The sequence below is a fragment of the Pelophylax lessonae genome, assembly GCF_965119305.1.
Source record: "Pelophylax lessonae genome assembly, chromosome: 7".
Taxonomy (NCBI): Eukaryota; Metazoa; Chordata; class Amphibia; order Anura; family Ranidae; genus Pelophylax; species Pelophylax lessonae.
The window spans coordinates 207,896,310-207,921,594 of NC_138774.1; the positions used below are offsets into that span (position 1 = coordinate 207,896,310).

Here is a 25,285-nt window from a genome sequence, read left to right on the forward strand (position 1 = left end):
TATACTATATATATATATATATATATATATATATATATATATATATATATATATACGTGTATATATATATACGTGTGTATATATATATATATATATATATATATATATATATATATATATATATAAAGTACAGTAAAACTGCAGGAAAGGGCACTGGGGGCAATGTAATGTGATTTTATTTTATTTTGAATGGTATCAGTGTGTTTGGTGTGTTTTATATTTGAATTTGCCGCCGGTTCCACCCCCCTGCGAATGTCACGTCGCCGGAGACGGAAGCCGGGGCTCGCAGACGATCGGGAGGAAGCTCCGCCGCCGCATACCGCCCGCATTCTTCGCTGGATCCCGGAGAAAAGGTAAGTAAAACCTCTTCCAGGATCCAGCGATCTTCCTAGCGGTACCCCGAGTGTGGCTCGGGGTTACCGTTTTTGGCTCTAAAATCTAACCCCGAGTCACGCTCGGGAATACCGCTAGGAAGGTTATAAAGAGTAAGATTGATAATAAATGGCTTCAGCTAAACACTAACCATGAGTGAAAGAAAAGTTCTTGTGTTATCATTAATATTCTCGGAAAAATGGCCAAGAAATCATAAATTCTGCCAGGGTGTGTAAACTTATGAGCACAACCCTACATTACACCAGTGAGGGCTAGGTATATACTGTAGGCAGATCTGACAAATGATTCTGTATTTAGGATGTGCAATTTCCACAAAATCATGATTGAAATAAAGAATAAATCCCCCAAGGAAGTGTTTTTATGAAGGCTGTGCTATAACAGCAGTTAGACACAAACTGCGCACAACCTCGACTAAAAGGGAAGTAGCCGTGGATTAGCATTAACCTCAAAATTCAATGGAATCAGGCATACAAAATAATGGTTCCTAAAGAGCGCGGTCGGAGGTTTCTTTTTAATAATGAAGCCTTCATTGATAGAAGCCAACTGATGCAATGGTAAAACGGCCTAGGTAGAAAGAGATGACAGCAATTTATCTCTGTTTTCAGATGATAAGGATTTGTAAACACCGTTATTCACGGCAAACCACCAAAACAAAAATTACATCATGTCATAATTCCCCTGACTCAGTTATTATATTAGTGACAGATAATGATGAGACATGAGATTTTCAGTAGTTGGTAACATATGAAACACCACTATGGTGAGCTAGCGTACCTTGTCTAGATATAAACCTCAGCAGAACCACGGACAGCAATGGATTCCATTAAGCCATATCTTGAACTAGCTTACAACATTTTTTTATTTAAAACAAGGATTTTTTTCTAATAAATGTTTGCAAAAAAAAAATTATATATATATATATATATATATACACCTTTACACATACATACATATATACACATACATATATATATATATATATATATATATATATATATATATATACAAAAGTACAAAAAACTAAACAAAACACTCCAAAATGGGGGATGTTAACCACTTCTGGACCGGAAAATTTCCCCCCTTTACCACCAGGCCCTATTTTGCGATTCAGCACTGCATTACTTTAACGGACTATTGCGCAGCCGTGCGACGCTGTACCCAAATAAAACTGATGTCTTTTTTTTCCCACAAATAGAGCTTTCTTTTGGTGGTATTTGATCACCTTTTTATTTTTTGCTCTACAAACAAAAAAAGAACCATAAGGCCTCTTGCACACTGCAGCTTAAAAATGCTCAGTACAGCTTTTTTTTTTTTTTTTTGAGCTAAAATAGAGCCCATTCATTCTCAACCGGTTGCCGACCGCCGCACGACTATATACTGGGGCGGTCAGCCCTGGCCAGGCAGAGTGATGTATGGGTATGTCACTCGCCTGTCACTGACTTGAGAGCAGATCGCCGCCATTACGCGTTAAAAAAAAAACACCAAAAATGACAAAAATCTTTCCCTTTGTTAGTAAACGCGATAACTTTTGCGCAAACCAATCAAAATACGCTTTTTGCGATTTTTTTTACCAAACATATGTAGCATAAAACAAATTGGCCGAAAATGTTAAAAAATTTTGATTTTTACATTTTTTTTGGGGGGAATTTCATATAAAAAAATGTGAAAAATATTGTTATTTTTGCAAAATTGACGCTCTTTTTTTGTTTATAGCGCATAATCAAAAAATCGCACAGGTGATCAAATGCCACCAAAAGAAAGCTCTGTTTGTGGGAAAAAAAGGACGTCAAATTCGTTTAGGTACAGCGCTGCACGACCGAGCAAATTGTCCGTTAAAGTCACGCAGTAAAAAATTGCAAAAAACCCCCTGGTCTTTTAGCAGCCAAATCCTCCGGGGCTTAAGTGGTTAATGTGCTTATGCACACAGCCGCGTAAATGAGCGCAGCGTTTTCTTCAGTAAGAACAAAATAGAAAAATCTGCATTTTTTGGTCAGTAATTTACGCCTGTTGCGCGCAAATACGCGCTAATGCGCTCAAATGACCCAAAATGCCAATTGAATATCAAGAACGCTAGAATAAATTTACGGGCAATTACGCGCATTTACGCGCATTACAATTACGCCAGAAAACGTAGATGCTCTAACAGGAGTATCGTGTGTAAGCTGCCTAATTCTGGAAAAAAATTAAAAAAAACAATATTTTTCACTTTTTGCTATATAAGATTCTCCAAAAAAAAAAAGAAATTTAAAAATGTAAATTTTTTTAACATTTTAGGCTAATTTGTTTTCTGCTACAAATTTTTGGTAAAAAAAAATCGCAAGAAGCGTATTTTGATTGGTTTGCGCAAAAGTTATCGCGTCTACTAACTACGGGAAAGATTTATGTAATTTTTATTGTTTTTTTTGTTTTTTTTTATCTAGTAATGGCGGCGATCTGCAATTTATAGTGGGACTGCGACATTGCGGCAGACAGAATGGACCCCTAACTGACATTTTGACACTTTTGGGGGGACCAGTGACATTACTACAGTAATCAGTGCTAAAAATATGAACTGTTACTGTAATAATGACACTGGCAGGGAAGGGGTTAACATTGTGGGTGATCAATGGGTTAAATTTGAGCCTAGAGGGAGTGATTCTAACTGTGGGGGGAGGGAATTGTCAAATGATCATAGAGACCTGTGATCCTATATAGAAGTGTGATCATTCCAGAGAGAAGAACGGTCAGCTGTGTTTACAACAGCTGACCGTCCTTCTCTCTCAGCGGGGAGCGATCGCGGGTGTCAGGCGGCAATCAGAGGTCTACGTCGGCTTACGCAGGATGGCCGCACTGCCGCAGTAAAAAGGCGGCGGGCGGTCCGGAAGAGGTTTTACAACGCAAAATACACTTGCAACTATGCTTTATTAAATATCTTTATTTTTTATATTTGCGAAAAATAGTAAATGATAAACAGTCTAATCAATTTATGGGTGATTCCTTGGAAAGGCACAAAATGGTGTACATACTTTGTCCTGTTAGCCTGCCAAGAGAAATAAAAACCTTTTTCTTGACTACTTTGGATTGTGAAGTGTGTAAAATAAAAGTTTTTATTACTATGTAACAAGGCAGGCCATCGTTCTGTGAGGGAGGGCAAAGATGGAGATCTTGTGTTTCTGCTAAGCAGGAACACGGATCTCTGTCTTCCCCCAGTCAAAGCACCTCCCATACAGATATAAAGCACTCCCTAGGAGCACATTTAACCCTTTGATTGCCCCTGATGTTAACCCCTTCCCTGCCAGTGTCATTAGTACAGTGACAGTGCTTTTTTTTTTAGTTTGGAGACCCCTGTGCTACAACCTCAAGCTTTAAGCCCAACTCAATAGGTATAAAGTCATTAATCTTGTTTCTCATCAGTTGATAGAACAAAGACTGCTTATATTTCTAGGGTATTGGTACCGCAGAGCAGTACCTTCATAACCAGGGCCCTGCTTTTTCTGGTAGTCATAACTGGTCCCCAAAAAGTGTCACTTCGTGTCAGATACGACCGCCACAATGGCGAAGTCCTGCTAAAAATCGCTGATCACCGCCATTACTAGTAAAAACAATTTAAATAATAGAAATTCCATAAATATATCCCATCGTTTGTAGATGCTATAACCTTTGTGTAAAGCAATCATTACACGCCCATTGGGATTTTTCTTTTACCACAAACCTGTAGCAGAATACACATTGGCCTAAATTGATAAATAAATTCGATTTTTTATTGGATATGTTTCAAAGCATAAAGTAAAAAAAAAAAAAAAACATTTTTTTTTTTTTTTTAAATTGTCGGTTTTTATTGTTTATAGCGCAAAAAATAAAAACTGCAGAGGTGATCAAATACCACCAAAAGAAAGCTCTATTTGTAAGGGAAAAGGGTACACCAATTTTATTTGGGTTCAGCGTCGCATGACCGCGCAAATGTCAGTTAAAGCAATGCAGTGCCATGTTGCAAAAAATGGCCTGGTCATGAAGGGGGGGGGGGGTAAACCTTCCGGGGCTGAAGAGGTTAAAAATTTTGCTTGCTGCATTTCTGGTCAGTTTAAAAAAAACAGCACCCAAAACGCACCTCCCCTTTGAAATGCATTGAAGACGCAGCAAGAATGCATCAATAACGCACCCGTGTTATGTTTTTGATGTGGTTATTGAGTCAGGTGACCTAAGAGAAACACACCATAAGCACAGTAAAATTTTGGTAAATTTGCGGCAAAATTGCTGTAAAATCACGTGCGTTTTGGCACCTTTTTCTCTTATTGGTAAAATGCTGATAACACCATTTTCGGCCGATATGTTTTGGCGGCCGAAATTTCGGAGCATCTTTAACCACTTGCCGACCGCCCTGGCTGGCAAGTCGACGTAGGGGTATGTCGGTTCACAGGAGTGGTGCTGGGGGGGGGGGGCTAGTGCGCGCCGCCGGAAGTGCGCTCCCACCCCCACTAGACAGCAGGGATGCCCATCCACGGGATCGGTGACCGCGATTGCCGCCGCGCACCCGCGATCGCTCCCTGCTGAGAGAGAAGGACGGTCAGCTGTTGTAAACACAGCCGATGATCTTCTCTCTGAAATAATCACAGAGCACCTGTGATCCTTCTATATAGGATCACATGTCTCTATGAGCATTTCACAAGTCACTCCCCTCACAGTTAGAAAACACTCCCCTAGGCTCACCCTTTCACCCCGAGGTTAACCTCTTCCCTGCCAGTGTCATTATTAGAGTAACAGTGCATATTTTGAGCACTGATTACTGTAGTAATGTCACTGGTCCCCCCAAAAGTGTCAAAAATGTCAGTTGGAGGTCCGATCTGTCCGCTGCAATGTCGCAGTCCTGCTAAAAATCACTGATCACCTCCATTACTAGTAAATAAAAAAAATAAATAAATAAATAAAAATTACATACATCTTTCCCGTAGTTTGTAGACGTGATACCTTTTGTGCAGACCAATCAAAATACGCTTATTGCGATTTTTCTTTACCAAAAATATGTATCAAATTGGCCTAAAAGGATGAAAAGAATTCAGAATTGTTGCTCTTTTTTTGTTTATAGCGCAAAAAATAAAAATCGCAGAGGTGATAAAATACCGCCAAAAGAAAGCTCTATTTAAGGGACAAAAAGGACATTAATTTTATTTGGGTACAGTGTCGCATGACCGCGCAATTTTCCTGTTAAAATAACCCAGTGCCGAATCGCAAAAAATGGCCTGGTCATTAAGGGGGCAAATCTTTCCGGTCCAGAAGTGGTTAATAGAAATCTGTCATCTCCATGCTTTTATTTTTGCAGTGTAGGTTTGGAAATAGAAATAAGAATCTGGAAAGGTTTTCCCGTACAACACTTTATGGGTGATCCTTGTAGGACAAACAATTCTAAGTGAAACCAACAGAAACTACTTAGATTTCAGCTTTAATAGATAAATGAATATAAGTAATGAATAAATTCATATAAACATAAATAGCATGGGTTGCTATACCAATGCCCTTTAGATACAGTATGTTATAAACTGCACTCCTATAACCCCTCCAGAAACTTCCCATTCTGGGTGTAGTGTGGTGGTGATTTATCTACTATCTATATTCAGAATTACACAAGAAAGGCTTATCTCCTCTTCTGGAGCCAAGTCCTCCTGTCCCTCTATCCTCTGCAATTATTCTGTTTCTAGATTTGGTGTATGGAACTTTATGAAGAAATGTTTCATTTTACCAAACTGTCCCTCTTAAAGTGGAACTGCACTGCATCTGAGCACCACAAATCAAAAATGTTGTTTAATTATTTTTTAACCACTTGCCTACTGGGCACTGAAACCCCCCTCATGCCCAGGCCAATTTTCAGCTTTCAGCGCTGTAGCACTTTGAGTGACAATTGCACGGTCATGCAACACTGTACCCAAATGAAATTTTTATCATTTTTTTCAAACAAATAGAGCTTTCTTTTGGTGGTATTTAATCACCACTGGGGTTTTTTATTTTTTGCTAAACAAACAAAAAAAGACCAAAAATTTTGAAGAAAAAAACAAAACAAAAAAACAAACAGTTTTTATAGTTTGTTATAAAATTTTGAAAACAGGTAACGTTTCTCCTTCATTGATGTGCAGAGATGAGGCGGCACTGATGGGCCCTGATAGGCACTGATAGGCTGCACTGTTGGGCACTGATAGGCTGCACTGTTGGGCACTGACAGGCTGCACTGTTGGCTGCACTGGTGGGCACTGATAGGCTGCACTGGTGGGCACTGATAGGCTGCATTGGTGGGCACTGATAAGACGGCACTGAAGGGCACTGATAAGGTGCCACTGATAAGGCAGCACTGATAGGTGGCACTGATGGGCACTGGTAGGTGGCGCTGAAGGGCACTAATAGGCAGCACTCATGGGCACTAATAGTTGGCACTGATGGATGGCACTGATGGGAAATGATAGGCAATGATAGGCAATGGTAGGTGACACTTATGATGGGGCACTGATCGGCACTGATAGGTGGCACTGGTGAGCACTGATGGGTGGCACTGGTAGGTGGCATTGGTGGGCACTGGCAGGTGGCAGTAGTGGGCACTGGTAGATGGCACTGGTGGACACTGGTAAGTGGCACTGGTTGGCACTGGTAGGTGGCACTGGTGGGCACTGGTATGTGGCACTGGTGGACACAATTTGTCCTCTCCTCTTCGGGACCGATGTCCCTCTGACAGCAGCAGGCATTCGTTTTATTTTTCTCCTCTCACTGACAGTGTGAGGAGAAAAAAAAACAGCTGATCGCCAGCTGCTGTTTACTTCATATGATCAGCTGTCAATGGCTGACAGCTGATCGCGTGGTAAGGAGGCGGGATCGCTCCCTTATTCCGATCGGTGGTCAGGCGAGTCTCATGGACTCGCTGATCACAGAGCGAGCCAGGCACGCTCCGCAGGGAGCGCGCAGGCCTCTCGTGCACGTGAGGACGTCAATGTACGCCCACCGCGCTGTAGCCGTCTTTTGGCTATAGTGCGGGCGCCAGCAGGTTAATATTCAAAGCAAACCCCCCCATCCATCCATTTCTCCATGCTTTATTTTGCTGAGAAATAATTTTGAAAAACACCCCCCTGCCATTTCTGGCAGTGGCCATCTTGAGTAAGGGTAGATGATTTACTTCCTGGAATTCATTTGCCCCTAGCTCTGGGATAGGCTGAGCCTAGAATCCTCTCTCCCCTCCTGAAGGCTGCTGAGATGTATGACATGACATTACATGATTACGTGTTTTGATGAATCTATATATCTATATAAATCTATGATGTTTTGAAGTGTTAACATTGATTTAATGGGAAACTAACCTTGTAAACATGGACAAGTGGGAATGGACCCGTTAACGTAGAATTCCAGCTAAAATCCAACTAGTCTTAAAAATGCTCCGGCCCAGTCATGTGATTCCCCTGTGTCAGCCAGTGACAGCTGCAGGGGAAAGGAGGAAGTGCCTGACAACCGCTGCGAAATCCGCACTCTCCTCTCCCTTGCCGCTTCTGAGGGCTGGCACAGGGATTACCAGATTACACGACTAAAGCCAGGCATAGATGGTTCGAATCTCGGCCGGTTCAGCAGGGGCCAGCCAAGATTTGAGCTATCTATGGGCAAACTGATTGTACCCAAGTCGATCCATCTACTGACTTGGGTACAACCACCATGCCAGATTTTTACATGCGATTATTGCCAGTAGCTATAGCCACTGGCAAAATTCACTGTATTCTCGTGTCAGGGAGGGCCCTCCAATCACCCCTTCCCCCAACAACCCCAACCTCCCCTGCCTCCCCCCCACCAGGAGAACACAATAGCTCTGCGGGAGGGATTCACCCATCAACACTGACTGAATTGAGCAGTTTTCTTACCTGCAGCCTGTGGTTGCAGGAAAGAAAATCGCAGCCTCTATGGCCTGCCTGGACCAGAGTGGGGTCAAAATAGGTAGATATATACATCTCTTTCTCATTTTTAAGACAAGTTATGTTTAACTGGAATTCTACCTTAAAGAAGAACTATAGGCAAAACGTTTTATTTTTTTTTATTTTGGATAGCGTAAGGGAGGGTTATATTCCGTCAGATTTTTTTCACCATCTGTGTCCCATTGAGGAGACTTCCCTTCACTTCCTGTCCTATAACCAAACAGGAAGTGAGAGAAAATCCCTGTAAATTAAAGAAATTCCTTGGGGACCCTCAAATCACCAGAACTAGTGTCCCCATTTTAAAATTTCCCCTCTATTACTTTTCTGGGGACAACCCAAAATTTGGAATTTTCTTTTACGTTCACTTTTAATGATAATGGTAAACAGGACAAATAGAGAGGGTGAATCTCCTTAACGGGTGCACAGACAGCAATAAAAACTGACAGGTATTCTAATGCCTTGTTATTCTATCCAAAACTAAAAAAAAGTTTTGTCTTTAATTATACTTTAATATTTGCTGATAAAATGGCCATATATTTACAGTGGTTATGTTGGTGCAATCCTTCTCTTACAATACTGAGACTCATGGCAAATAGTGCTCTTTCCCACCTTTGCATGTAAACACACGTCCACATTTACACAAAAAAGATTTATTCTATCGGTGTCCCATTGGGGAGATATTCTTTCACTTCCTGTCCCTTGGACAAACCAGGAAGTGAGAGGAAGTTCCTCCAAAGTGAGGGAAACCCTCTTTTAGGCTGGCCATACAGGATTTGAATCTCTGCTGAACTGGCCGAGATTTGAACTGTTAATCAACTTGGGCACAACCAGTACCATTCTATTACGATCTAGCGATAATCACTGTCTTCTCCCGACGGGGATGGCTTCCCCTGCCTGCCTTGACAGGAGAAAGACAATTGCTGATTCCCGTCAGCACTGTCTGTGTTGATGGGGGAATCGTGCAAATTTCTTTCCTGCAACCACGGGTTGCAGGAAAGAAATTCGCACTGTCAGTGCTGGGACAAGATCATCCAGTGCCCAGGGCAAAGATGCCAAACAGCGCCCCCCTTCCCCCATTCATCATGTGCAATTTTAGAGTGTCCTATACTCAGTAAACCATTGTGCCCAGGGCAACCTCCCCTCCCGCCCATGCCCACCCCTTGCCCCGGCCCTGCGCACTGTGTATGGCCAGCCTTAGACAGTTGTCACGAGAAAAATTGTCCTCATTGGAAAATTTCCCCTCTATTCCTCTTCCAGTGAAAATCTTCCTAGCAGGGACAATTAGTACATTAAAAACCTGAGAGGGATACTAACCCTTCCCAACTCTATTCACATGTAGCAGAATTCCCAGCCGTTTTGCTGGATATGGGTTACCGCTAGCAACAGAAGCACAGTTAGGCATATTTTCCAAGTGTGAGCACTGAGACAAGAATCAGTCCAGTATCTTTGGGTTTTTAGGTTTATTGAGAACTTGGATGGGGGAAGGGATGAGTGGGATACTCTTCTGGCTCAACTATGCACAATATTAGGGGGACAACTGAAAAAAATGCCTGCTGACGCTGACTTGACGCTGGCTGAATGCCAGTCAATGCCGGTTGGTGCTAATGAACGCTGACTTGCGGTCTGTTAGCACTGAACTGGCTCCTGTCACTTTCTTGTGGCACAAAGTCCTTGTAGAAGCTCCCTTAACACTTTCCTTTGAGGGAGCTACTTGTACATCTGCTGCAAAGCTTAACACTTCAGTGCCCGCACCGACGCCCTCTTTACACACACTTCTCTTCAGGGCTTAGACTCTGGCACCCCCTTTCTAAGCCTCCTCCTGGTTAGCTGGCCCCTGAATCCCTCCGACCCTCTGGAGTGGTCCCCTATCCTAGGCAGACCCCTGGGCAGTTTACAGTACTCACGACACTGCTTTCCTGGAAACTTCTGCCCCAGCAGCTCCACTCGGCCCTCAGCACACTGGATCCATCTCTGCAGCTCAGCTCAACCTTCTGTCCTCTAGGCTGACCGCGAAGGACACCTTTCCTGATGCTGACAGGAGGAGAGACAACCGTCACCCCCCTTTTGGGACTCTGCTTCCGGCCAAAGACCTTCTGTCATGTGCTCCCCTCAGACTTATATCCCCTCCCAGGATGCACTGAGGCAGATTCTGCCCTCTGGGGTAGATACAAGCCCTGGTGTGCTATTGGCCAGGTTTCCTCCAATGTCCTCATTGGACACAGTGGGGAGACTCCCCAAGCTCAACAGGCACACCTGGGAACACATGACAGCCTAGCTGAACAATGAAGGCCCCCCTGATAAGCAGACAGGGCCACCCATATACGTTTCCTAGCACCTACCTAGGAGGGTGCTATACACAAAAAAACAAAATAAAAATAAAACAACTCTTTAGATTTAGGTTATTGGTTAATTATATCCAAATCCAAGTTCCCAGATCTGACTCCTCCTTAAGCAATTATGTAAAGGTCCAAATCACCCGGCTACAGTTTTAATATATTTTAGTGGATGAGGAGGATACTGTAACATGGGGGATCGGGAACACATAGGACTTTTTGTAGCTAGGGGCTGCAAAGTGGTTGGGAACAGATGGCAAATGAGAAAAATGAACCAATGGAATCCATGAGAGTTATGCAAAGCCAATGGGTGATTCAACCCAGCAGATTCTAATTATTAATGTAATTAAATTTGTTTCATTTGAGTTGATTTTTTTATGTATGGACCTCCAGGGCCCCTTTTAAGGCATAAACAATTATCGGCTGCCTTTCTTCGAAAAGAGGAACATTTTGACAGTGATACAATTTAAGGCAATCTGAAATCATACATTAAAAACCTATGTATTTAATCTATATGATTATACTGAATAACCAAAGCTATACACACCATTTTGTCAAAAGTATTGGGACGCCTGCCTTTACACACACGTGAGCTTTAATGGCATCCCAGTCTTAGTCCGTAGGGTTCAATATTGAGATGGTCCACCCTTTGCAGCTTTAAAAACTTCAACTCTTCTGGGAAGGCTGTCCACTTATGTCCAGTGGGAAGCCAACTGTGAAGCCAGAAGTAGTCATAGCTAGCTTCCCACACTAAAAATGGCAGCACCGGGGACACCAAGACCAGTTATAAAAATTGGCCAAGGTGAGGACAGCACTGGATCCCTGGACAGGTAAGTATCCTTTTTTTTAAAAGTCAGCAGCTGAAATGTACAGCTGCTGACTTTAAATTTTTTTTTTTTTTGGAGGGGGGGGGGCTGAATATCCTATATAAATTAAAGCTTTCTATTAAATTAAAGCCTGCATAGTAAAATTGAGGCTGCCATTGACAGCAGTTGCATAGCTATTATGCTTATCCTCAGTACTTTCAGACTCGATTCACACTGCCGCGACTTGTCAGCCTGACAAGTCACGGTCCCTCGCGGTCCATTGACTGCTACAGGACCCGTTCTAATTGGAGCGACACAAGTCGCTCCGACTTAGAAAAAGGGTCCTATACTACTTCGGGGCGACCTCGGAGCGACTTGCTTAGACATTCATTATATGAAGTCCGTACGAGTCGCGCCGAAGTCGTGGTGCACGGGACTTCACAAGTCGCCCCCGAAGTAGTACAGAGTCGTGTCGCCATAGTGTGAACCGACTCTCAGTACTTTCTGAGTCACTGACCTGTAGCAAGGAACTGCACAGGAAAGTAAAAATATTCAAAATTCCTTTTCCTGAATATTTGTTCTGGGATAGGGATGCAAAATTACAGCTAGGCAACCAGCATTTTAATGACGCCATTTTAGATGGTTTCCAGTACCCCAAATATTAGAACACCCTCCTGTACAAATATTAAATCAGCTTGATGGTAAGGAAGTTGGCCTTGACTTCTCTTAAGTTTGGCCCATCACAATTATGGTTGACCTCACTGGTTATTAGGAAGGCTTAGGAGGTGGGTTGGACAGGGGTTAGTATCAATATTTGTATACAAGGGCTCCCTCAGATTTTGGAAACTGAATTGGAATTCTAGTTGAATGTGCAATTACCTAGAGGCATTACCGTGTGCTGCCAGTAGTGGTTTAGAAGTTTATAAGTCCGCCCTAACACTAAAATCTCTAAATCGACAGGCATCCACGATCTAAGACTAGATAGGTTAGTGTTAGATTGTGGATGCCTGTGGATTTAGAGATTTTAGTGTTAGGGTAGACTTCTACTTTAAAGCTAAACTCCAGCATAAGTAACATGTTTATTCTCACTTAAATACTAAAAAAAAGCCTGTTTACAGGGATCAATAGCTGAAGATAAGATTACACACTGTTAAATGCGTCAGAGGAATGACTCATCCCCCCTCATTGAGCGCCTTATATCCAGGTATAGCCTTTACATTTTCTCTTTTTTGATAACCTGTAACTCTCAATATCATGGGTGTAGTCTCTGTTAAATGTTTAAATGTAAAATTAAAAGTTTATTCGAATACTTGAATACTTTGTGTATTTCTTCAAGATCTGTGCAGTGATCCAGTGTGAAACCTTCCTGCTGTGTAGGAGTTTTTTGTAATAAAGACTAGTCACTGCTGTCCATTATGCAAGGTGACTGGTCTTGTGTCCACCCCCTCCTATAGTTTTCTACAGGCAGCCTTTATTGTTTTGGTGCATTTTTTTTCCCACTTTTTAAGGTTCTTAAAACTGATATACAGCTACTTTTTCTAACAGAATAAACTTTTAATTTTACATTTAAACATTTAACACAGGGTACGGTACACCCATGATATTGAGAGTTACAGGTTATCAAAAAAGAGAAAATGTAAAGGCTATACCTGGATATACAGAGCTCAATGAGGGGGGATGAGTCATTCCTCTGACGCATTTAACGGTGTGTGTAATCTTATCTTCAGCTATTGATCCCTGTAAACAGGCTTTTTTTTTTTGGGAAATAGATTAAAGTGTAAGTCCACCCTAACACTAAAATCTCTGCATTTACTGACATCCACGATCTAAGACTAACCTATCTAACCCTGAAAAGAAGAAATCAGTATACATACCTTTTTTGAAACCGATCCGATCTGGTCTTTAGTGGCTAAATCTCTGCAGAGGACACAGCTGACAACGGCTGTGAAATGAATGAGGAATGAAGTCACCCATAGAGTTACTATGGGACTTCCGTTGTCGGCTGTGTCCTTTGCACCCGCCTACACAGTGAAGCCGCAGCTGACAGCTCAGCGTGGGTCGATTCAGCTTAAAGAAAGGTATGTATACTGATTTCTTCTTTACAGGATTAGATGGGTTAGTGTTAGATCGTGGATGTCTGTAGATGCAGGGATTTTAGTGTTAGGCTGGACTTCTACTTTAAGAGTAGCCTAGTAAAAAGGGTACTCTTAAAACCCATCACCAAGCAAATGTGCACCCCCCACCCCCCAAGCCCATTCTGCTACCACACCCCTCTCCCACCAATTTAAATATTTTTTAACTGCAATGCTATATAAAGCCTAGTACACACCAGTAGTTTTTTTTTTTTTTCCGTTCATCCCAGCAGGGCTACCACCCTACCCAAACGAGTTCATGCGACTACCGCCCAAAATCTGGGCTGCTCAAATCCATCAAAGAGCATGTACTATAAGATTGAACTAATTCATTTAATAAAATCACATCACGTAAAATTAAACTTAATATAAATGTATGTATATATATATAGTAAAACTGTGTCCCATAACTGGGCTAGTCACACCAGTGTGACATGGGCCGGCACCGCATGTATACACCCCTGTGGGGGAGGTCCTAAGTTTAATTGCACCCCAATTGAGTGTTCACTGTCAGTACATTAAGCATGGGCTCAGACATGGTCTGTAGGCTCTGAGGAAGAGGTTAAGCCTCGAAACGCGTAAGCCATTTCAAGCCACTGAGGACGGTACATCTTCCGTTTCTGATGCTGATGGCAACTCAGTATTGTGATATGCACTTACCAAGAACTTGTTTATATTTTTATTTCTGTATTTAATAAAACCTTTTATGGAGGATAATGCGCTAATCCGGTGCGCTCTTGAGTTTGTTTTTTGATTGCAGTGATCTCAGATCACCCTGGTCTAAAAGGGGCTGCAAGGCTGAAGCATTTGGGAGAAGCCAAGTGTACAGTTGCTGGTAGCCTCATGTGTGTGGCTGAAGCTGGTCAGGAGGTCACTTCCCTGAGTGCAAGAGATAAGTGCATTTGCCTGAAACTGAGCTGCAGCACGGTGCCCAAGATTATACAGCGTTTTAACAGGACAGATTCCACGCAGAACAGGCCTCGCCATGGTCGAACAAGGAAGTTGAGTGCACGTGCTCAGCGTCATATCCAGAGGTTGTCTTTGGGAAATAGACATATGAGTGCTGCCAGCATTGCTGCAGAGGTTGAAGGGGTGGGGGGTCAGCCTGTCAGTGCTCCGACCATACGCCACACACTGCATCAAATTGGTCTGCATGGGTGTTGTCCCAGAAGGAAGCTAAAGATAATGCACATGAAAGCCCTCAAAGAGTTTGCTGAAGACAAACAGACTAAAGCCCCGTACACACGTACCGATCGTCGGCCGACCGATCGGCCGTCTTTTGTCTGAGGGCTGTCTTGTCTGTTGAAAACTGCAAAAGACTGCACACGAATTTTGTCGGCCAACAACAGCCGACTGCAGAAGTGATGTCATGTGATGGTTCACTTTCCTTGTCTTTTTTCTTTTCTGAGCATGCCCAGTCTTGCAAATCTGCTGTCTGTCGGCCGAATTCTGTACTGACTGGCGAACAATCGGCCGTTCTGGTGTCGGCATACAAAAATTTTAATGCTTGCACGACAGATTCTGTTCTGCCGAAAGTGCGCTGTCGGCTGTCGGAAGCATCATACTAACAAGCCGAAAATCGGCCGAATCTTTTCGGCCGACAATCTGCACGTGTGTACGGGCCTTAAGGACATGGATTACTGAAAACATGTCCTGTGGTCCGAAGACCAAGATAAACTTATTTGGTTCAGATGGTGTCAGGCATGTGTGGCGGCAATCAGATGAGGAGTACAAAGACAAGTGTGTCTTGCCTACAGCACAGCATGGTGGTGGGAATGTCATAGGCTGGGGCTGCATGAATGCTCCTAGCACTGGGGAGCTACAGTTCATTGAGGGAACCATGAATGCCAACTTGTACTGTGACATACTGAAGCAGAGCATGATCCCTTCCCTTCCGAGACTGGGCCGCAGGCCAGTATTCCAACATGATAACAGCCCCAAACACACCTCCAAGACGACCACTGCCTTGCTAAAGAAGCTGAGGGTAAAGGTGATGAACTGGCCAAGCATGTCTCCAGACCTAAACCCTATTGAGCATCTGTGGGGCTTCCTCAAACGGAAGGTGGAGGAGCGCAAGGTCTCTAACATCCACCAGCTCCGTGATGTCATCATAGAGGAGTGGAAGAGGACTCCAGTGGCAACCTGTGAAGCTCTGGTGAACTCCATGCCCAAAAGGGTTAAGGCAATACTGAAACATAATAATGGCCACAATAATAATTGACACTTTGGCCCCAATTTGGACATTTTCACTTAGGGGTGTACTTGCCAGAGGTTTAGACATTAATGGCTGTGTGTTGAGTTATTTTGAAGGGACAGCAAATGTACACTGATATACAAGCTGTACACTCACTACTTTACATTGTAGCAAAGTGTCATTTCTTCAGTGTTGTCACATAAAAAGATATACAGTAATAAAATATTTACAAAAATGTGAGGGGTGTACTCACTTTTGTGAGATACTGTATATATATATATATATATATATATATATATGTGTTTTTTTTTTTTTTCCTTCTCTGCACCCATGGTTGTCACAAAGGCCGGACCTCAAACATGTCTTTCTTTGTTCATATCCATTACATTAGGACTGAAACAATTAGTCATTTACACATAAAAGATAAGATTGTTTTTGCTGCCTGTTCATCTCAGAACAAGTGAAGGGGACTCGACATTTCTATTATAATCAGCAGGTTTTTTCTGTACTTGCTGAAAATTTACTTTGTGTGAAAAAATAAAAACAAATGCATCGCATCTAACTAATGGTAAGCTGCAATATTCAAAATATATGCAAACTTTCCCGGAAGGGCTTAGGTAAAAAGGGCTTAACCTTCTTAGCGGTATTCCCGAGCATGGCTCGGGGTTAAATTTCAGAGCCAAAAGCGGTAACCCCGAGCCACACTCGGGGTACCGCCAGAAGCATCGCTGGATCCTGTAAAAGAGGTTACTTACCTTGTCACCGGGATCCAGCAATGTATGCGAGCGGTATGCGGCGGCAGATCTTCCTCCCGATCCGTCTCCTGCGACGTGACGTTCGCAGGGGGTTGGAGCCGGCGGCAAATTCAAATGTAAAACACACCAAACACACTGATACCATTCAAAATAAAATAAATTCACATTACATTGCCCCCCAGTGCCCTTTCCTGCAGTTTTACTGTACTTTTTATGTATATATATATATATATATATATATATATATATATATATACAAATATATATATATATACGTATATATATATATATATATATATATATATATACATACATACTTTAACTAATTTATAGTTTTTTATTATATTATAATTTATAAATTTTGTGTTTCAAACTTTATCATACCCGAGATGTTATAAAGAAGAACGCACAAAAAATCATATGTAAATAGTTGGTTTGGACTGCTCATTCTCAAGAATTACATGGAAAATAATGGTACCGCTTTCAGCACCTAAAATCCGAAAGAATCATACCGCCAGGGAGGTTAAAAAGTACCTAAGTACAGACTTTCGATAAACATATGAATGTGAACAACATAAAAACAATTCAATGAGCATCAATGTTTTAAAAACTTTTAGTCCTGTGTAAAATTCTATGCTAGTTTGTAATTAGCCTTCCTTACCCTGATGAAATACAAAGCCCAGCATGCCCTAAGTCCCCATTCACACCTGAGTATTGTAGCACCAAAACATTCAACACGCAAAATTCCATGTTTTTCAATTGTGCCTGTTCACACCTAAGCAAAGGGGGGTTGATTTACTAAAGGCAAATAGACTGTGCAGTTGCTCCAGAGTTTAGTAAATTAGGTAAAGCTTTACTTTGCAAAGAATACCCAATCACGTGCAAGGAAAATAAAAAAAATAAAAAAGAAAGAAAAAGAAAAAAAAAATGATTTTTTGCTTGCACATGATTGGATGATGGAAGTCAGCAGAGCTTCTGCTCATTTACTAAGCTTTGGAGAAACTTTTCTTACAGGGCGCAACTGCGCTTTGGAGAAACTTTTCTTACAGGTTGTAAATGCACTTCAAAGTACACAGTCTATTTGCCTTTAGTAAATCAACCCCAATGTTACTTGAGGCTTGTAGCTTAAAAAAGTACATGGACTTCTTCTGAGCTACAAGTATTAAGCCTTTTTGCCCCATTAGATTTCAATAGGAGTGCCTAAAAAAAAAAAAAAAAATCCTAGTAATAAAATCCCTAGTAAATAGCTTTCCAGGAAAAATAAAAAAAAATAAACGCTCAAGCCTCTGTCGCTTGCAAAAACGCATGTAGAAACACTAAGCAAAAATCCTGCAAAACGCCCAAAGATACTCCACTCAAATGTGAATGCAGTCTACGTGTTATTAGACAGCTGATTTACTAAGTTAGTAGAGAAGGTTTAACGTTAAAAAAATTCAATTTTCCAATCATTTGCAAAATTGCAATTATTTTATTTTTATTTCATGATCCAGTTTTGAAAGTGAACTTCACTCCATCAAATGCATTAGTCCAATATAGTATTCTCTACTGCTTTAGTAAATCACTCTTCCATAACCAAGTATTATTTTACTAAAAAGAGTAGTGGATGCTTGGAGAAGACTTCTATGAGAGATTGATTCACACCACGGCACAGTTCGCTGTGTATGAATGTGTTGCCATCGATAGACTTGCATTTTGTTAAACAACTTATTCAAAATTAATGGACAGAAATGCAGTACAGTGCATCACGAAATTGGAGACGGTTGCATTATTTGCAAATATTTAATAAAAAAAATATAAAAAAATTTAATAAAAAAAAAATAAAAAAAAAAGAGGACCTCATGGACTATTTGGCCTTTTTTTCTACCATCTTTTTTTATGTTTCTATGATAATGTTAAAATTTAAAAAAACAATGTCAGTTATATAGTTTTTTTGACTAAGTGGATTATAAAAAAAACAAAAAAAAAAAACAATTTTAATACTGTAATATTGTCATGAATTATACAAGCTAGAAAAGGGCGATACTCTACTTTTTTGATCATTTTTAATAAGTTCAACACTCCACTGCTGTCACAGACCAGCTTCGATTTTGCCTCATATACTGATTTTATGGTAGCCTTACACAACGCTATGCATAAATGCAATGCTCTAAAATCTAGTAAGGTTTGCAACAGGCGAACAAGCATTGAGTCACATTTATGTACCTACGGCGCAATGACAAGCTCTGAAATTTGGAATCCCTCTTTATCACAAGGATTGCAAAATCTATGCGTGAGTGGGAGCCCAAAAAAATAAGAATATAAGCCTTGCATTACAATGAAGTCCAAATTGCAGACAGTGACCTGGTTACAAGATCAATAATGGGGGACAATGTCTTTATGTTCGTTTTGGGGGGGAAATCTAGCTGTTTATAGTCATCTTACAACCAGGCACTCACAATGCAATCCAATTTTTTTTCAGATTTTTTTTATTTTATTTTTTTTTTTATATTTTGTTTTGTTTTTGTGTGCCCAGGCATTCACGTTGCCTCCAAAGAACAATAGTCTGTCCACTGGAAAAAAAAAAAAAAATCCAACATTATTGCCCTGTCCCCAAATTCCAATTACGAATTGACTGGTTAATATGCATATTTTTATAGATATTTAAGAGTGCATCTTTTTTTACGAAGAAATATCAGAAATAGGCAAATACAACTTAATCAATAACCCATTTTATAATATGAATAAAACATTTACCAATATTTATCAAGCTTCTAAAAAAACAAAAAACAAAAAAAACCAAAAAAAAAACCTTCAAAGCATATTCTTTTCTGATAATTAATAATAATTATCCAAATAAGATGTTATCCATAAATCTGCTCAGCTAACAAAAAGTCTAAAGTCAATTAGCTTCAAGGAAATTCAGATAAAAAAAAATTATCAACAACAACAATAATAATATTAATAAGAATAATAATATAAAGAGCATGCAGTAAAAAAAAATAAAAAAAAACAGTACAATTGCCCTGTCCCCAAATTCCAGTTACAAATTGACTGGTAAATATGCATCTTTTTATAGATATTTAAGAGTGCATCTTTTTTTCCGAAGAGATCGCAGAAATAGGCAAATACAACCTAATCAATAACCCATTTTATAATATGAATAAAACATTTACCAATATTTATCAAGCTTCTAAAAATAAATAAATAAATAAATAAATAAAAAACCTCCAAAGCATATTCTTTTCTGATAATTAATAATAATTATCCAAATAAAAGATATCCATAAATCTGCTCAGCTAAAAAAAGTCTAAAGTTAATTAGCTTCAAGGAAATTCAGATAAAAAAAATTATCAACAACAACAATAATAATATTAATAAGAATAATAATATAAAGAGCATGCAGTAAAAAAATAAAAACAAACAGTATAATAAGATATTAGTGAGAAAAATAAAAAATTAAATTGTAACTTAAATATAAGTGACATGTTATTATTTATTATACTGGTGCTTGCTGCAACATAGCAAAATTACAAAACAAAAATAATACAATGCATACTATATTAGATATTAATATTGTACCACATCTTTGTATCATTAAGTGGTGTAAGAAAAGTGAAAATATAGAGTTGTTGGAGATGTAAATATCATTGAAGTGTAAAATTATTAAAACGTAAACCTGAATATTTGCATACAGCCACGGCTGCTCACCAGTGCAAAGTTTTTTCCGTGTTTGAGGTTTGTTCAGCAGATGTGAACTATTAAATATTTTACCAATAATTCTGTGAATAGGCTGAATAGTGAAAGTATAACGCAGTGGTAACATTAAAAAAAAATAAAAACAAAAATTTTCAGCATTGTCAGTGTTACGGCATGTGATTGCATAACACACTTTTAAATTCAGAAAAAATATAACAATCAGCAACCTACAATAATATTAAATTCCATTGACAGGCACGTTTTTTAACTGCTGCTGAACTATAAGTCACAGCAGGCTGTCAGGTTACAGTGGGCACTGTAATTCATCAATATTTAAAAGGAAACAGGTTATTCATAACTGATTTAAATAGTGCTCTTGAATTTTTGTTAAAACAAATATATATTCTCAGATCCAAACCAGATATTCTATAAACTATAACATACTGCACTATATATATATATATATATATATATATATATATATACACACACATATATATATATATATATATATATATATATATATATATATATATATATATAATATAAATATACACACACACACATATATATATATATATATATATATATATGTGTGTGTGTGTATATTTATTTATATATATATATATATATATATATATATATATATATATGTGTGTGTGTGTATATTTATATTTATATATATATATATATATATATATATATATATATATATATATATATATATATATATAAAAATATACACACACACACACATATATATATATATATATATATATATATATATATATAAATAAATATACACACACATATATATATATATATATATATATATAAATATACACACACACACACACATATATATATATATATATATATATATATATATACACACACATATATATATATATATATATATATATATATATATATATATATATAAAAATAAATATACACACACACACATATATATATATATTTTTTTTTTAAAACTCACCTTTATCTGGAGAACAGTTGACTGATTTATCCTTGGCGGTTTAACCCTTTATTATCTTGATTTTGTCTTCTACAATTAGATGTACCGCGGTCTCAAAAACAGCTTTCGCCACATTTCATGTTATATGTGGATCTAACTCTTCTTGCTAATCGGACTCTCAATGCACTTCTCCTCTGCCTTGTATCTTCAGCCTTTAATGCCACTTGTGTTTTCTGATACATTAGTGTCCCTCCCGTTGCCCCGCCCTTGTTAAAAAGAAAAAAAAAAAAAACAACAAAAAAGTTGTACAGTACAGAGGTGGGGTGGTGTGGCCAGCAATTCATAACCCCCTTCTTATCATCGCACAAGCGTGTGTTTCTCATTACAAATAAGAAATTAAGTAAAAAGGTCTTTTGCGGCGTGTTTGATCCCCAAAACAATTTTTAAATGATAAAAAAAAAGGGTTATTATAGAAGTAGTTTAATTTTTGGTAAGCAGATTTCTTCAGCTAAACTTTGTCACAGGATAAAAACTTTTTAAAGAATAATTTGGATTAAGGTCACTGAAGTTGTAAAGACATTTGTATGTGTAGTGAAGGGTAGGGTTAATAAGGGTCAAGGTTAATTTTTTGGCAAAATCAGGCAGGCCGAATCACCCACTGGCTTCTTACGGGGGCTGTGTTCCTAACTCCGCCTACCTCCTGCAGCCATTGGTGGGGGTCTCATTCTCCCTGGTATATACACTATATTACTAAAAGTATTGGGACTCCTGCCTTTACACACACATGAACTTTAATGGCATCCCAGTCTTAGTCCGTAGGGTTCAATATTGAGTTGGCCCACCCTTTGCAGCTATAACAGCTTCAACTCTTCTGGGAAGGCTGGCCACAAGGTTTAGGAGTTTGTCTATGGGAATGTTTAACCATTCTTCCAGAAGTGCATTTGTGAGGTCAGGTACTGATGTTGGGCAAGAAGGCCTGGCTCACATTATTGTTATGCAATACTTGTTTTTTTTCTCCCCACCCCCATTGTGGGGCACACTACTTTTTTTTCCTTTGCATGTTTGTACTTTAAGAGCCCATTCACACTAGCACGACTTGTGAGGCGACTTGTGTAGCCCCAGGTCGCTTGACATAACAAAAGCAATGTTAATCAATCAGTGCCGTCTTAATTGGCATTACTGAAGTCGCTCCGACTTCAGAAAAGGGTCCTGTACTACTTTGAGGCGACCTGTGATCCGACTGTCCCATATACTTCAATGGGAGTCGCCTCCTTATCTTAATTGAAGCGACTTGTTATCAGACTTTCCAGGAAGAAGAAAGAGATTAGCCAGGCATTCCCCACAGACAAAGTCGCCTGTCTCTTCAAAGTAGTGCACAAGTCTCTTCCAAGTCTCTTCCAAGTCTCTAAACAAGTCTCTTCAAGTCACGGGGCGACTTTCTGGTCGTGGTAGTGTGAACCGGCTTGAAGGCCCCATTCACAATGCCGCGATCCGACTTGGGGGGGCGACCTCCGTGGTCGCGGTGCGAGCAGCGTGCCGCGACCTCGGAGCGGCCGCCACGGACTGCATAACATTAAAGTCTATGGCGGTCGCCTCCGGGTCGCCCCAAAGAAGCTCCGGACCCTTTTTCTAAGTCGGAGCGACTTGTGTCGCTCCTATTAGAACGGGTCCGCAGCTTCCCTATGGAAGGCGACCTACGGCGACCTGTGAGGTGACCAGGTCGCCTCACAGGTCGCCTTAGTGTGAACGGGGACTAACTGTAATCATTACTGTTTGTGTTTCTCTTTTATGCTACAACCCAATAAAAAGATTAAAAAAAAAGAAGTCCTGGCTCGCAGTCTGCGCTCTAATGCGTCGTTTCCACTGAGTGGTACGGTACGGTTCGGTTCAGTACGGTACGGTTCGGAACGGTACACCTTGCGTTTCCACTGCCAATAGTACCCTTTCATGATAGGCGTGGTGTAGCAGGAAAGCTGTGATAGACGATTCTCTGTCAACCAATCAAAGTTCTGCAGAGTGTAGCTCCACCCTATAGGTAAGGTACTAATGTGCTTGGTACCCCAACGAAAGGGTCCCAAAAAAGTGGTACGGTACGGTTCGGAATTAGGGTACCATTCACAATGGAAACGGCAAAAATAGCGTACCGTACCGAACCGAACCGTACCGTACCGCTCAGTGGAAACAAGCTATAATTCACCCCAAAGGGGTTCTATCGGGTTGAGGTCAGGATCTATACAGGCCAGTCAAGTTCCTCCACCTCAAACTCGCTCATCCATGTCTTTATGGACCTTGCTTTGTGCACTGGTGCGCAGTCATGTTGGTTGGAAGGGCCAACCCCAGACTGTTCCCAGAAGGTTGGGAGCACGAAATTGTGCAAAATGTCTTGGTATGCTGACATCTTAAGAGTTCCCTACACTGGATCTAAGGGGGCCAGCCCCTAAAAAAACGATCCCACACCATAATTCTCCCTCCAACAAATGATTTGGACCAGTGCACAAAGCAAAGTCCATAAAGACATGGATGAGCGTGTTTGGGGTGGAGGAACTTAACTGGCCTGCACCTCATCCTGACCTCAACCCGATAGAACACCTTTGGGATGAACTAAAACGCAGGTCAAGCATTCCCATAGACACACTCCTAAACCTTGTGGACAGCCTTCCCAGAAGAGTTAAAGCTATTGTAGCTGCAAAGGGTGGGCCAACTCAATATTGAACCTTACAGACAAAGACTGGGATGCCATTAAAGTTCATGTGCTTGTAAAGGCAGACGCCCCAATACTTTTAATAATATAGTATATATTAATATATATATAAATAATATATATATATATATATATATATATATTGTTTACAGTATAAAGCAGAGGTTTTCAACATATGAGCTAAAAGGGGGCCTCAAATGCAGCCCCTAGCATCACCAAAGGGCCGCATATAATGTTCAATATATGTAATGCTTGAGAGGACTGTTGGAAACTGCAGAGCTAATAGAGGAAATGAGGGCCAGAGAGTGCGGGCACTGGGCATGTTACGTTTTTGGTTAGGGATATGCTGCAGAAGACAATAGGAAACTGTGAACATGTTACATGAGGCTAGTAGAGATCAATTCTATTACCTTAATCAACGCTCCCACTACCGACTGCTGAGATCCAAAGGCCACACATCACATTCCAAAGGACCGCAGGTTAGGCACCAGGGGCATAAAGGATGCAGCACAAAGAGATTTTTCCATGTATTATTATAATTATACAGGTTTTATATAGCGCCAACAGTGCAGCACTTTACAACATGAGGGTAGACAGTACAGTTACAATACAATCAATACAGGAGGAATCAGAGGGCCCTGCTCGTTAGAGCTTACCATCCAGGAGTGAGAGTCAAGTAATACAAAAGGTAACTGTGGAGGATGAGCTAAAGGAGAAAATAAAAGTATAGTTGTTAGGTGGAGGCAGGATAGGCTTCTCTGAAGAGAATGTTTTTTAGGGATTAGGAGTAGGAGATAGTTGGGCAGATTGGGGAAGGGAGTTCCATAGGATGGGAGAGGCTCGGGTAAAGTCCTGGAGACGAGCGTGGGAGGAAGTGACAAGGGAGCTAGAGAGCAGGAGGTCTTGGGAGGTACGAAGAGAACGATTTGGTTGGAATTTTGAAACTAGGTTAGTGATGTAACTGGGGGCCAAGTTGAGGATGGCCTTGTAGCTGTTAGTATTTTGAATTTACCCAGAGATCACCATTCACTCACAGCTTTGGATGGAACACACCTTCAAATGTTGGCAGAGAAGTTGTAGATAGCAAAAATCTTAATAGACACTCCGTGCAGTTCTAAGGTCCAGAAAGTTTAAAGAACAAAAACTGAAGAAAAAAGAAAAAGAGTTCCAGCAAGTCCTGCTACTGCCTGTTAGATGATATTGATCATTGTAGGGGTTCCTGGACAACTGGAGGACTGAATATTACCCATCCCATAGGCAGGACAATGGTAATGGACAACATCAAAGGTTACAATACATTTCACAATATTCTTTTGTAACAAACTATTATAAAAATGATTTCTAAAATAAAGAACACGTGTAGCTTCATCCAGTAGTGGTGCAGTTGGTGCAATAGTGTGCCGCTGGCAA

The 25,285-nt window shown here is 40.2% G+C and overlaps 2 protein-coding genes across 2 annotated transcripts in view; one reads left to right on the top strand and one right to left on the bottom strand.

Annotated features, from left to right (window-relative positions):
- GATA1 (GATA binding protein 1) overlaps positions 1–21,373 on the bottom strand; it is a 71,361-nt gene extending 49,988 nt beyond the window's left edge. The window contains exon 1 of the mRNA XM_082263417.1: positions 21,196–21,373. The gene's annotated coding sequence lies outside the window, so the exon portion shown is untranslated. The remainder of the gene's footprint in view (positions 1–21,195) is intronic.
- PQBP1 (polyglutamine binding protein 1) overlaps positions 1–25,285 on the top strand; it is a 408,542-nt gene that overhangs the window by 184,134 nt on the left and 199,123 nt on the right. The window lies entirely within an intron of this gene.